The sequence below is a fragment of the Cnephaeus nilssonii genome, assembly GCF_951640355.1.
Source record: "Cnephaeus nilssonii genome assembly, chromosome: 23".
NCBI classification, from domain to species: Eukaryota; Metazoa; Chordata; class Mammalia; order Chiroptera; family Vespertilionidae; genus Cnephaeus; species Cnephaeus nilssonii.
Window position 1 is genome coordinate 11,161,491 of NC_137094.1, and position 16,380 is coordinate 11,177,870.

Genomic DNA, 16,380 nt, shown 5'->3' on the forward strand with positions numbered 1-16,380 from the left:
CCCCAGCCCCCCATTTCTGGGTGGTGACGCAAGCTCCACCCACGTACTAGCAGTTTGAGGAAAACTAAGAAATTCTTCACACACAGGCCCAGCCCAGGCGTGACTGTGGTCAAAACAACTTTAACAGTGCTTGCAAAGTACCCGGCAGCACAGACATTTCTAAGAGAACAGATTTCATTATTTTTTTTAATTTTATTTATTTATTTTTAATATATTTTATTGATTTTTTACAGAGAGGAAGAGAGAGGGATAGAGAGTTAGAAACATCGATGAGAGAGAAACATCGATCAGCTGCCTCTTGCACACCCCTTACTGGGGATGTGCCCGCAACCAAGGTACATGCCCTTGACCGGAATCGAACCTGGGACCCTTGAGTCCGCAGGTCGACGCTCTATCCACTGAGCCAAACCGGTTTCGGCCTCATTATTTTTTTTTTAATATATTTTTTTATTGATTTCAGAGAGGAAGGGAGAGGGAGAGAGAGAGAGAAATATCAATGATGAGAATCATTGATTGGCAGCCTCCTGCATGTCCCCTACTGGGAATTGATCCAGCAATCTGGGCAGGTGCCCTGAATAGGAATCAAGCCGTGACCTCCTGGTTCATCGGCCAATGCTCAACCACTGAACCACACTGGCTGGGTGACAATGGATTCCTAACTTCATGTCTAAGGTGGAGAGGAAGGCAGAAATGGTGTTCAGCTGCTACACACCAGGATAGCCACCAGGCTTATTAAAACACTAGAGGCCCAGTGCACGAAATTTGTGCACAGGGGGCTGGGGGGGGGGGCAGAGTGTGTCCCTCAGCCCAGTCTGCACCCTCTCCAATCTGGGACCCCTCAAGGGATGTATGACTGCCGGTTTAGGCACGGGCAGTCAGACATCCCTCTCACAATCCAGGACTGCTGGCTCCCAATTGTTTGCCTGCTTACCTTCCTGATTGCCCTAACCACTTCTGCCTGCCAGCCTGATCACCCCCTAACCACTCCCCTGCCAGCCTGATTGATGCCTGACTGCTCCCCTGCTGGCCTGATTACCCACAATTGCCCTCCCTTGAAGACCTGGCCCCTCCCAACTGCCCTCCCCTGCTGGCCATCTTGTCGCGGCCATCTTGTGTCCACATGGGAGAAGCCATCTTTGACCACATGGGGGCAGCCATCTTGTGTGTTGGAGTGATGGTCAATTTGCATATTACTCTTTTATTAGATAGGATTGAACTGCTCTGGTCAGAGCTGATGAATGGTTTCTATGATGGGCCATGTAGGTGCCTTCCCTGGCCACCCTGGGGCCTCCCCTGCTCAGCCAGTAGCCAGCACTGGTGTTAAGTATTTTAAAGATTGTCACTGAAGAAGAGAAAGCCCTTCCAGGATTTCCCTGGGTGCGGGCAGGGACTCAGGACGCAGAGTTTTAACCTACTTCATCCAAACAAAGGAAAAAACCTGGATCCGGGCCACAGAGAGGACCACAGAGAGCCTCCCCAATGGCCTGGGGAGCCACTCGCATGATAAGTAATGGGGGGAACTCATTGTGGGAAAGATGGAATTCCAGGGGAGCAGGGTGTGGTACCCCAGTGCTGCAACCCCGAGGGCAGCCTTTGGAACTCAACCATGCTGGCACCCTCATCCTGGACTTCCAGTGAGCAATACACTGAGTGGCCAGATTATTATGATCTCTGAACGCATAATAATCTGGCCACTCAGTATGTATCCTATATAATAAAAGGCTAATATGCAAATTGTCCCCTCGACCAGGAGTTCGACTAGCAGGCAGGCCGGCCAACTGCCCATGTCCCCTCCCCCTGGCCAGGTTGGCCAGACCCCACCCATGCACGAATTCATGCACCGGGCCTCTAACATATATATGCACACACACTCTGAGTGGCCAGATTATTATGCACACACACACTCTGAGTGGCCAGATTATTATGCGTTCAGAGATCATAATAATCTGGCCACTCAGTGTATATGTCTGCTACTGTCCCGTCCAAGGTATTTCTGTTACAGCAGCCCAAACAGACCAAGGCACCCCAGATCCTGCCCAGCCCAGACACAGCTCACCGACCTCTCCATGGGGGGTCTGAATCCTGAGATTGATCCCTGAGATTGATCGGAGCTGCCATTTTTGGGACACCTACAAGTGCTGGCTCTGTGGTTTCCTTTACTCTCAGGTCACCCCCAACGATGAAAGATGCTGTTATCTACGCTTCATAGATAAGGAGCCTGAGCTCTGGGAGATTATGTCACTCATCCATGGACAGAGGGCAGAGATCTGGACCCTGTTTTCCTTGTGTCTAAACATCAGGGTCATGCGTCATCTTAATCGTGCCACCCCCACAACATTAGGCATCCGCTTGTGCTCACGCTGTCCAGGGGGCAGCTTCTGACTGGGGTAAAGCTCTGGTGCGTGGAACTGCAGTCCATTTCTAGGATGGCACATGATTCCTCAGCGTCTGGTCCTGACCATCTTGTTACCCAGAGTTTTACAAAAGAGGCCCTGGGGAAGGGCGGCGATCAATGCACAGAGAGTAGGTGTCAGGGCACCCAGTGGGCGTGGCTGGGAAATGAAGGTCATAGGGGCTTCCGGACGACCTGGAGATCACACTGCAGGTTACCCAGGCTGCCTCTGCCAAGAGCAGAATCTCACTGAGACATGAGAGTAACAGACTTTTGTAACTGACCTTGAGAGTCCCCTGGGAGTGTCCTGTGTGTGCCAGGCACGGAGGGGACACAGACCTGTGTAGAGAGATCGGGAAGCCAACAAGAAAGAGCCGGGCTCTTCTCTATGGACCTAGGACACACCTGACCCTGAAGCCACGGGGTCTGAGGGAGGAGGCCACCTCTGGCCAAATCCCCGCCAGGTCATCCTTGAGATGCATGAGCAGGACAGAATCACTTGGACCATCTGGGCTTTGGGTTTACCCATCGGCACGACGAGACTGAGAGCCACCACCTCTCTGTGTTCTTGCGGGTGTTAAATGAGATACTATTTACAGAGCATGGCGCAGGCTCTCTAGTATCAGGCGTTTCCCCTCATCTATCTCTTTATCCACATTTAGGGGCAATAGTGAGCTGACCAAAGGCTACGTGAGGAATAAACAGGATCCAAACTCAAGGTGATGGTATCCCTCTCTTAAAGGTGCACACAGACAAAGACACACACACAGGGTGTATGATGGGATGGGAGGCTGTGTCTCTGAATGACATTTTATCCAAGGATAACAAGCCCAGTGTGGGTTTGGATTTAAAAAAAAAGAAGAAAAGAAAAAGAAAAGGAAGAAAACTGTGACAAAGCTACGTTGTTTATTTTGGAAAGTCACTTCGGGCTAAAGTGTCACCACTATGGCTATAATTTTGCTTTGGGTCATTGAGACCCGCACATGTGTCCGGGGGATCGAATCTTCCCTAGCAATGATGGAAAACCACGCACACATGAGCTTGTTTCTTTATCACAGGCTGCAATCTTCTGCCATCATCAAAGCCAGAAGGGTGAGCTTTAAATACACCAGTGCGTGTCTGTCACAGCTAGCTCTCAGGAACAGCTAGAGCGGAGTCTGAGCCCCAAACTGGCCTGCCCTCCAGCCTCAGATACTGCCCCCGTTATAGGATTTTGCTTGAGTTAATAATTTACATAAAAGAAGAGGAAAACGAAAGCTTAGCCAAAAACAGCCTCGGGCCCCTCCTGTCCCCCCCCTCCCAAGTCTACCCCCATCCCTGCTGCCATAAAGCTGATATAGCAACTGGGATTAAAATGTAACCTGAACCAAGCGAGTTTTTACAAATAAGATGAAAGCTGCCATTTAAGGTTTTTCAATGGCACCAACTGGATTAGATCAGCTCTCCAGACAGGCGTCTTTTGACAATCCCTGGGAACCGCGTCGCCTTACTGGAAGGCAGAGTTGATGCATGCAAAGTCAATTAAAAAGCTAAAGGCATAAAGACAGTGGCTCGACACGATTCATGCTAGGCATTTCCCAAACAACCCCAGCTTTATTGGCCAGGGTTTTATTCAGAGACGTGGCCGTGTGGGTAGTGATTTGAAACCGAAGTCTGAAAATCGAGGAATAAAAACAACCAAGTTCATGCCTGACTGTAGAGGATGGGAGAAATTCTGAACCTGCTTGCAGATATTTCTATGAATAATAATTAACTCTTATGCAGGACTTAAAAAACAACAACAAGATAAAGTCCTTTATATTGACAGTTGTGTGTGTGCACATGCGTCCATGCATGGTATGTTACGATCTTAGATTCTTACAACCTGCATTTTCTCTTCTTTTTTAAAAATATATTTTTATTGACTTCAGAGAGGTAGGGAAATGGAAGAAGAGATAGAAACATCGGCTGCTTCCTGCACGCCCCCCACTGAGAATTGAGCCCGCATCCCGGGCATGTGCCCTGCCTGACTGGGAATCGAACCGTGACCTCCTGGTTCATAGGTCGATGCTCAACCACTGAGCCATGCCGGCTGGGAGCAACCTGCGTCATTTCTTGAAAGCTTCATGCCTTTTCACAAATGCCAGGTGAGTAATCCCTTTATTGTCAATGGAACCAGTGATGGGTGAGCTGAGGTTCTCCCCATGATGCTGACAAGCTTTGGTTTTGAGGGGCTATTGCTCTCAGAAACTCAAGCCCCCAGAGCAGGTGTCCCCTAGCATTATACACTTTTAGAGATCCCTCATCGGTAATCTGTTCAGCATCATCCATAACAAACCGGCCTTGGGAAAAATGCCCCTAGCTTGTGAAAAGAAGAAAGTCTGGAATGAATGAATGATTTATTGAGTGCCTTTTAAGTTTCGCAGAGGTGGGCATACTACGTGGTCTTTTTCACGTATATTTTGCAAATATCCTGTAGATAAAACATGATTTCTATGTGATTAGGAATGTAGAATGGTCTTAATGTGTTACACTGCTTAAAAAGTATAACTTGGCAAGTTTCGAGAATTACTAGAGCTCAGAGCTTAGCATATAACCCTGCTCATGCCGAACTGGGGCAAAGAGAATGAACATCGTCAGTTGATATTTAAGAGAACGAACATCGTCAGTTGGTATTTCTTACTGCCACCAAGTGGATTAAAGGCAACTCATCCAACGTGCAAATATAGAAAGTTGAAAATGACAGGGGGAGAAACAAATCCGAAGATAACCGACATGTCATTGATTGGCAGTTCTGGAAACTGTAGTTTTCTCCTCATTCACGAAAGAAGAGCCACCAGCTAAGTGCCCTCTGTGGGAGCCCTTACTAGGCTGGGTGACCTGGCATGGCGTCCTGTTTGGCATCATTTTGGCAGAGACCTGGTTGTGGCGTCAACGGTAATGTCAGCACGGGCCCAGATGGCTCTATTCTACTTTTCTCAGCTTCATTTCACTGCCTCCTTCCCTCTGACCCCCACACCCACATACACACATCTTCCCATGACATATACCAAACCGGGCAGCGAGCGCACCTGGGCTCAGTCAGTCCCAACAACCTTTATGACAATGTCATCGACTCTGTGCTCAATGTCATCACCATCACCCCTGACAGTTCCATAATTGTCCTCCGCAGTTTACAAAGGGCCTTCCTATGAGATGCTTAGGACACACTCGCGTGGTGAGTAGAGCAATGCTATTACCACTGGTCTAATGCAAAGAGGAAAGAATTTCCAGTTAAAAGGCCTTAGCTCAAGCCCTGGCTTCGCTCCGTGAAGTTCAACGGGCAAGGATTAAGCACCTCTTTGCAGGAGGAACTGTGCTTGGTGCTGGGACTTGCCTGATCCAAAAAGCAGTTCATGTGCCCAGAGAGTCTGAGTGGCCTTTCCCCTCACAATGCTGACGTTTCTTTGTGGTCAAACCGGTGGTTTTCACTTTTGCATCCCAGGGCCCCCAGGTATTCACAGAGGTAGACACAGGGTCCTCCAGTTGTTGTCAATATTTCAACATGATAACCTGGAAATTGAACCCAAACTCTGGGTAAGATGGCACAGGTCACTTCTCACATGAAAAAGATTTTCTTTCATTGTGGGACCAGCACTTGTATCTTCTTAAAGGCATTTTTAATAATTGATCATAAGGAGGGAGGGAGGGAGGGAGGGAGGGAGGGAGGGAGGGAGGGAGGGAGGGAGGGGGAGAGAGAGAGAGAGAGAGAGAGAGAGAGAGAGAGAGAGAGAGAGAGAGAGAGAAACATCGATGTGAGAGAGAAACACCGATCTGTTGCTTCCCACACACAACCGGCACAAGAATCAAACCCACAACCACAGACTGTCCTGCCTGAAAATCAAACCCATGATTTTCGGTGTATGAGAAAAGTCTCCACCCAACTCAGCCACACCGGCTAGGGCAGAAAGGTATTTTTAATAAGTAGGAAATTGTACAGATTTTGATGAAGTTCAATTTATTCATTATTTGTCCTACAAAAATCTTTGTCTAGTTAAGTTTTCAAAGATACTCTCCTATTTTTTTTAGAGCTTTCAGAAGTATTTAAATTGAACAACTAAGTCCCCAAACCCAAGTCCAGTGTACAGCCTCCTCTCTTAAGACTGTGATGCCAAATGAAGTCCTTTAAAAAAATGTTTTTATTGATTCTAGAGAGAGAGGAAGGGAGAGGGAGAAAGAGATAAATACATCAATGATGAGAGAGAATCATCAATCAGCTGCTTTCTGCACTGGAGATCAAGCCCAAAACCCCAGCATGTGCCTTGACAGGGAATTGAACTGTGACCTCCAGGTTCTTAGGCTGGTGCTCTAACCACCTAGCAACACCAGCCGGGCCCAAATGAAGTCTTAATGCCAAGGAGAATGCTGAGGGTTCAGGAGCCTTGAGGGTGCTGAGCACCCGAGTATCGCCATTCGCAGCATGACCAATATGAGGCGTTTTAAGTCCCTAATTTTGGTGTTATTTTTGGAGATCTCTTGGGTTTCTGTAGCTTTGGCTTTCTGTAGGCCCAGAGTCATGCTTGTAGCAGGGCCTGCCAAGCTAAACTTCTCTCTCGGTGAGAAAGCACGTGTTTACCCACGTGCAAACCTGAGCTTTAGTGTCTTGCTGTACTTGCATCTGGAAAACCTCTTCCTCAAATATTACTCTTTGCCTCCGTGGAAAAACAGCATCCTTTACAAAAAAAAAAAAAGACAAGTGGGTAAAGGTCCCCCCCCCCCACCACCACCACACACACACCACCAGAGGGGTAGCATTTAAAAATGGAAGTGGCTTGTGTAACCTACTTTTCTTTGGTTTTAAAATAACAGCTCGTAGATTTGCATTTGTTTTTCATTCTTGGCCCTTGTGACCCCTGCTTCTGTTTTACTTGATAAATTCCATCTCGCCTTCCACAGGCAACCATTCAGTCCCGAGCCTTTTCTAGCTTTTTCTAGCATGTTTCATCAAAACGGTGTTAGGTAAGTCTCCCGTTTTTCTAGACTGGGAATTTTTGCACTGAGAAAATTATCTTTACCCATTGGATGCCTCAGTTTAAATTACCTTTATAGCTGTCTAATATGAATTACTATCCACAATTAGGCAGCATATAGAATATAACACATACCAGAGGCCCTGGTGATTCTCTAATAAAGGAATTCTTTTGAGTTTTTTCTGTTCTTGCTTTATAGCCAACTCTGAATTAAGATACAACAAAAATAAATCTTGTAGATCTAATTTGCCCACTTAAACACATGTGTGTGTACATACATATGCACAAATCTTATGAGAACTAACATGGAAAAAAAATCAAGGTTTGAAAAAAAAAAGGAGTGACTATGTACATTGAGAATTTTTGCCAGAAATACTAGAAGAAACATTGTTATATTATTTGCATTTGAGCAAAGAACAGCTTGGTAGAAAGATTTTGGAATCCTTGACCAAGTGACCAAGTGCTGCTGGGTACATGACGTAGAGATAGAAATCAGTATGCATATACCACACAGACACAAATTAAACATATGTTATTTTTCACAATACGAGGTCTCATTAATCCTATTTTTAAATCATAAAAGTATGCATGCTTATTGTAAAATTTCAAGCAATACAGAAATATATAAAAATAATTGGTTGGTGGCTTCTTTTCCCTAATAGTCCCCTCCTCGAGGAATGTCAATAATCTGGTAAATCTCTCTTCATACAAATGTATGAAAACATGCACATACAGAATTTATTATGTTTTGCTGTCTTTTTCTTTGAAGCAGAAACTGAATCATATTATGTGTGCATTTCCCTGAAATTTGCTTTTGTGATTTATTGATGTAACAAAGACATTATGTGCCTAAATAGATATTTCTTTATATATATGTTTATTTATGTACTTATATATACATATAGGAATTACTCTTTTTAATGGCAGCATAAAGATGAATTTATTCATTGTGTTAGTCTGTTAGGGCTGCCATCACAAAATACCACAAACTGGGGGGCTTAACCAACATAACTTTTCTAGTAGTCCTGGAGGAGGAAGTCCAAGATTAAGGTGCTGGCAAAATTGGTTTCTGCTAAAGCTTTTTATCAGGTAATCACATGGCCTTTCTTCTGTGCAGTCACATTTCTGATGTCTCTCCTTCTTATAAGGACACTAATCCTGTTGGGTTAGGGTCCCATCCTTATGACCTCACTAAACCTTAATTACTCCCTTCAGGTCTCTATCTCTACATACAGCCACATTGGGAGTTAGGGTTTCAACCTATAAATTTTGGGGTACACAATTCAGCCCATAATACCCACCAATTCCTCTGCTGGTTGACATATCTAGTTTTTCTTAAATGATCTGTTTAATTGCACCTTTCAACATAATTTTAATGGTTCACATTCATACAAATATATAATACCAAAAAATGCAATAGAGAAGAAATACAATTACCCAAGTTCTCCATGCAAAAACAATCACTGTCAACGTTTGGCAAACATCCTAGCTGTACATGTGCAAATATAAAGGCAGGTAAGTAGCTAGGTAGGTAGGTAGGTAGGCAATTCTATGAAAATAGCACATACATGCTGTTTTTCTTGAAAATGCTAAATTTACTATTTCTCAAACTTAATGAAAAAAGAAACATGAAAACAGAGACCCTGAAGAACTTTTCAATGCTGCTTCTTCTATAAGATCACTCCAACTTTTTAGATAGTTTAAATAAATATTAAATGGCTATGGCCATTATGCTTAATTATGTATTTTAACCTACATCACAATGATGTATGAATGAATGAAAAAGAGAAAGTTCTTTGTTCCTAGGACTCCCAATGCCTCTCTGATGTCCATTTAGTTATATCATTATTTTTCTATTGTCAAAATTGATCAAATATACATCCAGTTCTGAAATGATATTTCCCACATTCATTCAGGTTGAATATAAAACACATTCTTTTATTGCGTGCTAACCATTATTCCTGTTAGGCTTTCTCCAATCCTGAATTCTTTATCTTGAATAATCTTTGAAGGCAGGAATTTATCTTCAAGTGTGTTTATCAAGACGTGCCCAGCATTCACAGAGTTCCTGCATGTCTGAGGATCTATGTCTTTTGAAGAAAATTTGACTTGATATGAAATTTCTTTCCTTTATAAATTTGCAAATATTGTTCCAGTGTCTCTTAACGTCTGGTGAAAACATTTTCTACCTTTTATGTATCCAGTTTTCTCTACCTTGTTAACATGCTTCTATGTTAACTCTTAAAATTTGGTAACTACACCAGTATATATATATAAGGTTAGAGAAATATTCATTTTTCCCAGATCATACTACCCCATAGATAACCACCAAAATTTTTAATAATTTGTATCTACATAATTTTTCTAAAGTATAAATATAAATGTATGTATATATATATATATATATATATATATATATATACATACATTTATAATGTGTGTGTGTGTGTGTGTGTGTGTGTGTGTGTGTGTACATATATCCCTTATGCCTCTTGTTATCTCTTTTCTTAAAGAGTAGCATTTATAGTCTCCAACCTCGATTTTTAAAAAAACTTAACAATATGCCCTGGGACACTCCATAATAGCATAAAGAATGCCTTCATTTTTTTAAAAAAATAAATAAATAACAGTTTAATGAGGTATTACGAATACACAATGAATCACATATATTTAACACATCTGCATTTTCTAGGAATTTATATATACCGAATCATATAGGTCTACTCTTTTTTTTCAGGATTGTTCCACTCAGAACAATTATTTTGAGAGTCACCATGTTGCTGTGAGCGTCGATAGTTGGATCGTATGTATTGTTGAGTGTATTCCACTGCATGGCTAGAGGGAAGGGGGCCACCGGGAGCCACAGGCATGGCAGTCTCGGGCATTCCACTGCCTTCCAATAATATGCCCACTTCCCTGGAGTAGCCCTAGGTTCCTTTCCCACTAGAAAGGTTAATAGGCCCAGATACTCTACAAGTATTAAGCAGACCAATTCGATTATAAATACAACAATTACAAGAGGATGACTTTAATTCTTGCAACTTTTTCTCTACAACCCTGGCAGATAGGCGTATATGTCAACACAGTGTGGTATACTTAAGAATGAAGAAATACCAAGGCTATCTTTTCTTTCAAGGGTACTAGGACTCTAAAGTATGCCATTGGAAACTTAAAGGTGCCTCTGTATAGCATATTTCTTACACAAGGTGGTAGTGGGTACATGAATATGAATATTATTGCTAATATACCTATGGATGTGGTTATTGATGCTGGTATATCTCACTTTCCTAATAAATGAACATTTCCTTTCTAGAATGGGGAAACATGTACCCTTGGGAAAAATATAGGCACAGAAATCATTAAGAAATATAGCCAATTAAAAAAAATTGAATCACTCAAAATAAATAGACAAATTAGAACACAAAGTAATTAGGTTGGTTTTCAGATTTAGACCAATAAGGCCAAAAGGGGAAAATAATAATTTGATGTAAGGTATCATTTCCCACTCCAAAAGATTAATAGCTACGTGGTTCTTTCAGCTCCCTCATTACTCCTCATTTTAACCCACTACCTAACCCTATTAATTCTGCCTTCATGATTTCTAGCAAAATTGACTTCTTTCCACACCTATTGCTCTGCCTTAGATCTGGGCAGTCAAACTGGCCTCCGAACCTTCCAGACACTATTGGTTACTTTACCATTGTGGGTAGAATCAAGTTCAAGCCTTTCAGCCTGGCAATTTGAGATCCTTTATGATTTCACCTGAGAACACTTTTCTGATCTTATACTTTAAGATACCTCTCTCTCTCTCTCTCTTTTTAAAAATATACTTTTATTGATTTCAGAGAGGAAAGAAGAGGGAGAGAGAGAGAGAGAGAAACATCAATGTTGAGAGAGAATCATTGATTGGCTGCCTCCTGCACGCCCCCTACTGGGGATTGAGCCCACAACCCAGACATGTGCCCTTGACCGGAATCGAACCTGGGACCCTTCGGTCCACAGGCCAATGCTCTATCCACTGAGCCAAACCGGTTAGGGAAAGGTACTTCTCTCTTAATTAATGCACAAGCTATCTCCCTCCACTGAACTTCCCTGTAGCTACTGTTCTAGGTGCAACAGTTGCCCTCTGTCTGCCTAAGTGACTTCTGTTTTTCCTTCAGAGGACCTTAATGGTCTACGTTATTTGTTTTTTAAGATTTTTATTGATTTTAGAGGGAGAGGAAGGGAGAGGGATAGAGAGCTAGAAACATCCATGAGAGAAAAACATTGATCAGGCTGGCTCCCCACACCCCCTACTGGGGATCAAGCTGGAAATCTGGGCACCTGCCCTGACCAGGAATCAAACTGGTGACCTCTTGGTTCATGAGTTGATGCTCAACCATTGAGCAACACCAGCTGGGATAGATCAGTTACATTTTGTTTTGCTTTTGATATAGGCTCACTTACAGATTTTTTTTTTCCTGGATACCTCTTTCAGCTTAGTTTTTAAATACTCCTTAATACTTTGCAGGGGATGAAGATGGAAGAGACAATGGTTCCTGTAAGCCAATGCCCACATTCTTCTCACAATACATTTTTCTTCAGAGATACCTTCAATTTAAGCTTCAGATTTAGCAGTATCAGTGGCCAAAGAAAAATGGTTGAAGAGAATGGCAGATGACTAGCAAATGTTGTGATTAGAAATCCCCAGCTGCTCATAGCCCTTCAAGGTGATGTAAGACGCAGAATCTAAATCTCATGCCTAAAAAATTACCGTGAATAAGCTTTTGATGTCAAATAAAAAATGCTCATACCTGAGTGGGTTGAAAGTTTCTGAGGATAATCAAAACACAACTGGAAAGCACCGTACCATGAACTTGGTGTCATGATGACGTTACAGCTCTTTATAGCTATAAACCATTTAACGTTCTCCAATAAAAGCTCAGAAAAGGCCGAATAGCACACAATTTTCTTTGGCAAAAAAAAAAATATATATATAATAATAATAATAAAAAAATTCTGGTTTAAACACAGTGAAAAGGTTTGTGTGGGTTCAAAAGGGGTGACAAAGACACTGTGTTTTTGCTATCATTGGCCTGCTATCAACTTTTGTGTCCAAAACAAATGAATCTGGATGGAAGTAGTTAAAAGACCGAAGTGAGCTCGTCCAATCCTTTTAAAGATATTATTGCTATGCTATCCTCCCCCATGTGAAATCTGTGTTGGGAGATAGAGACCACTTCAACTCAATGAGTCACTTCTACTTCCTAGCCAGAACAATTAAACTTCTTGTATAAAACATGACTTGAAGCTTGCCCTTCGCCACATCATCCCACCTCGAAAACTCCCAGGGGTCAGCTTTGACATTTAACAGCTCGCAAATTCCATTTCTCAACTGATGAGGCCAACTTCATGCTTTAACAAATGACTATTAGGTTATTGCAAATTTTCTTCTTCAATGTTTTGGATAATATATAAAATGTGTTGTCAGTTCCACTGCCCGCCTGAATAACATTACACATGCCTTTTTATCATGATGGTGATAGCATGGGTAAGTCAGCTACAGGGGGAATGAGAAAAAAGACAAGCAAATCCTCCATCCTCTACAACCTCCTATACCTCCCACCGACCCCCAAGGAAAGAAAGAAAAGAAGGAAGGAAAAAAGACATATCGCAATAAATATAGCTGTAAAGGATCAATCAAGCCAGCCAGTATTCCTACATTATCCTACCTGTTACTGAAAGAGTTCATGCATTTTGCAAATTTGCTGCTTCTTTGTTGTTAGCAGCTGAACAGAAATTTTTCCTCCTCCCTCTTTCAATGGTTATTGATCTCTTGCCATAGTTTGCATATAATCCCCTAACAGCATTAGCTCATTTTCACTCCAGTCTTGCAGATTAGCTCATCTGGGTTATGTTCTTTGGTGCGTAGGTGTTGAGTGTTGAATACATCTACATTTTTCATTCTTAAAGGCATTCTCAACCACAACAGATACTTAATGAGTTTGATCTTCTTCTACAGCCTGTGGTTGACCTTCCTACTAGGAAGGACTCTGATGTTCATTATATTCACTGGTTGGTATCTACAGGAGGTGGATCTATGTGGAAAGGAGTGGAGTTTTCCATCACGTTCCTTCATTTCTCAATTGTTTTTGAAGCCCCAAAACAATTGAGAAATGTATCTCTGACATTATTGTAATGAAGGTTCTATTTCTATCCAATTTAACATAAGAAAGGCCTCTGCCATTTCATCCGAGGACAGCTTTCCCTCTGTTTAAGGCAGTTCACTTTTCTCTATACTTTATGCAAACACACCCTCTCCTTCCCGCTCATGACTCATACATCCGTTTTAAAGACAACCACATTTCATCAAATGAATTAACCATCAGTCTATAGGCACACTGCTGCTTCCTACCCCCCAACCCTTACCAATGTACATAGTGTTCATACGCCTACCTACAAATATAGCGACCACTCCTTTTCCCCACTTATCCCAATTTCAGTGCCATCTGTTTCTGAGCTTGTTCTCTTGGGTACTTGAAGCACCACCTCGAGGGCTCCATCCCTATTTCTCTCTCTCTCTTTGTCTCTATCTCTTTCTTTGTGTCCACCTACGTCTACATCTACAGCACCATTCATCTGTCTGCCTCCGTATGGATGCACAGGTCTTGACGAGCTATCTGTAAGGGGCTGGGGAAAGAAGATGACAGGGCTCAGCTCCTTTCCCTGGGGGAAAAACTGAAAGGATGAGGCAGAGATGTTAAAAAAGTCACATTTCCATTAAGTGGAGGAAGAGTAGGAATAAGCAAAGTGGCATGAGAGCCCATAGGAAAGACTGACAAGCTCTGCTCAGCAACTGGGGAGGGTTTCCCAGAGTGGGTGACACTTCCTGACAGATGAGTAGGAGTTTGCAAAAACAGAAATGGGGGTGGTGTCTGAGGGGTGGCAAGAACAGGCTGTGCAAAGGCACTTAGGGAAATGTTTGGGGAACAGCAGAGAGCCGGGGTGGCGGGAGGTTGGGTTGTGTGGGATGGAATGGCAGGAGCCCAGACTAGAGGGATGGAAAGGACCTATGAGCTCATAGTCCCTTTTCTCCATCTCATCCTTATCGATCTCCAAGCCAGAGTGTCCGTGGTGTTCTCATCCAAGGCTGGCCCAGGAAACTGGATTTAATCTCTTTGAACTAAAAGAAAGGAGGTCAAGCATGGAGACAGGCTAGAAGCCAGGTCACAACCTTTCCTCTCAAGAGCCAAGATGCTTTGGTTTTACATGGGAAGGCCTTCAAATGTGTGCTTTTTAAATCTGAGTCACTCAGCGTTTAGGTAATGTGCTATTTTTAATCTGTTTGCTAAAGTCAGCCATTCCTCATCCTCAAGTCCATTTCTCTAGATCTAAAAAAGGATAACATGTCACCTGATGTACCTTCATGCAATCGCAGTTGACTTATTATTTGAGATTCAGAGCTGGCATGGAAATGAGTGATGAAAACCAAATTCTTTATTGAGGCTTTCCTCCTTCCCCATGCACACACTGAAAACCCTTCCCCTCCCCTGAGCAAGCAAGAAAAAGCTCTATTGTACCCCCAGTAGGGGACAATTTAATTTTTTATTCCATTTCGCCCAAGCATGACTACATGCCTTTTAATTATAAAAGGTATTCCATTGTGGTGATGGCAGCGGATATTACATAATGGTAATTCCAAATAATATTCACTAGATTTCTTATTTAGGAAAATTTTTTAAAACTATGCTTCAAGAAGTAGCACGAGTTTAGTTCATAAGATTCTTTTATCAAGAGTACTAGAAACTTTAAAGAACCAAATGCACTTTCCATTTGTAAATATTAAGTTAAGTATTAAAGAGGTATTATGCTTTGGGAGATATCAAAAAATGAAGACCAAGTTACCCTTGAAAATTAAGTTATATGCCATGGTTAGAGTTCAAAGGCATGACGAACAGTGTTCCAGAAATAATCTGTATCAAAACAAAAGACATACAGAGAACTGTACACCTGAAATCTATATAATTTAATCAACTAATGTCACCCCAATAAATTCAATAAAAAAGACACCCCAGGGAAAGCTGGGTACTCATTTCATTTTCTAGACATTTATAATGGATAGGCCAGTGATATGTCAAAAATGGATCAAAATACACTCAATGAAGCTTCATACATATGGCATAAAGCAAAATTCCTTTTATAGAGCATACCTAGCCAAATATGATGATAAGTAAAATATCACAGAAAATTCAAAATATAAAGTAGAATATAGTGTGTGTTTTTTTTTAAATTTAAATTCTTTATTGTTTAAAGTATTACGTAAGTCTCCTTTTTCCCCCACTGACCTTTCCCGGCTGCCCCCACCCTAGAATATAGTTTTATAAATGACTTTTAAAGTGTTCTCATTCACACTCTTATATAAGGTTTGATATTAAATGTATTTCCACAACAAGATGATACAAATCTCAAAAGCTGTTTTTCATTATATATAATTACCTATTTTAAAATATTGTGTATATAACTCATTATTAATGTTAATATGCAAGTTATTCTCTACTCTGGCACTGTAATTATTGCTGTGTTCATTTTCCCTTAGAGGCTTTATATGATTATATAACACACCAAAAAAAGCAAAACAAAATAAGTGTAGGTTCATTCATTGTTAGTCCCTCATAAAAAGTGTGAGGTTATGTGTGTGTGTGTGTGTAATAAATTATAATGTATGTAACAATCATTCACTGAGTTACTATTTTGTGCCAAGCACTTTGTCAACTGCATAAATCTATACATTGAATGTAAGCCTTAAAACAACTCCAGAGATAGGCAACATTAATCCTATTTTACAGAAGAAAAGAGAAAATGAGCCAGAGAAATTTTAGGTAATCAATGTGACAGATTGCCTCCCATATGCGCCCCAACTGGGGATCAAACCCTTTCAGTGTACAGGACAATGCTCCAGCCAACTGAGCCACACTGGCCAGGACCATACTAATGCCCCTGTTTATTTGTGTTTCAGAGATA

At 41.9% G+C, this 16,380-nt stretch overlaps 1 long non-coding RNA gene across 3 annotated transcripts in view; it reads right to left on the bottom strand.

Annotated features, from left to right (window-relative positions):
- The window catches only part of LOC307094531, a 503,912-nt gene that overhangs the window by 331,574 nt on the left and 155,958 nt on the right, over nt 1-16,380 (bottom strand). The window lies entirely within an intron of this gene.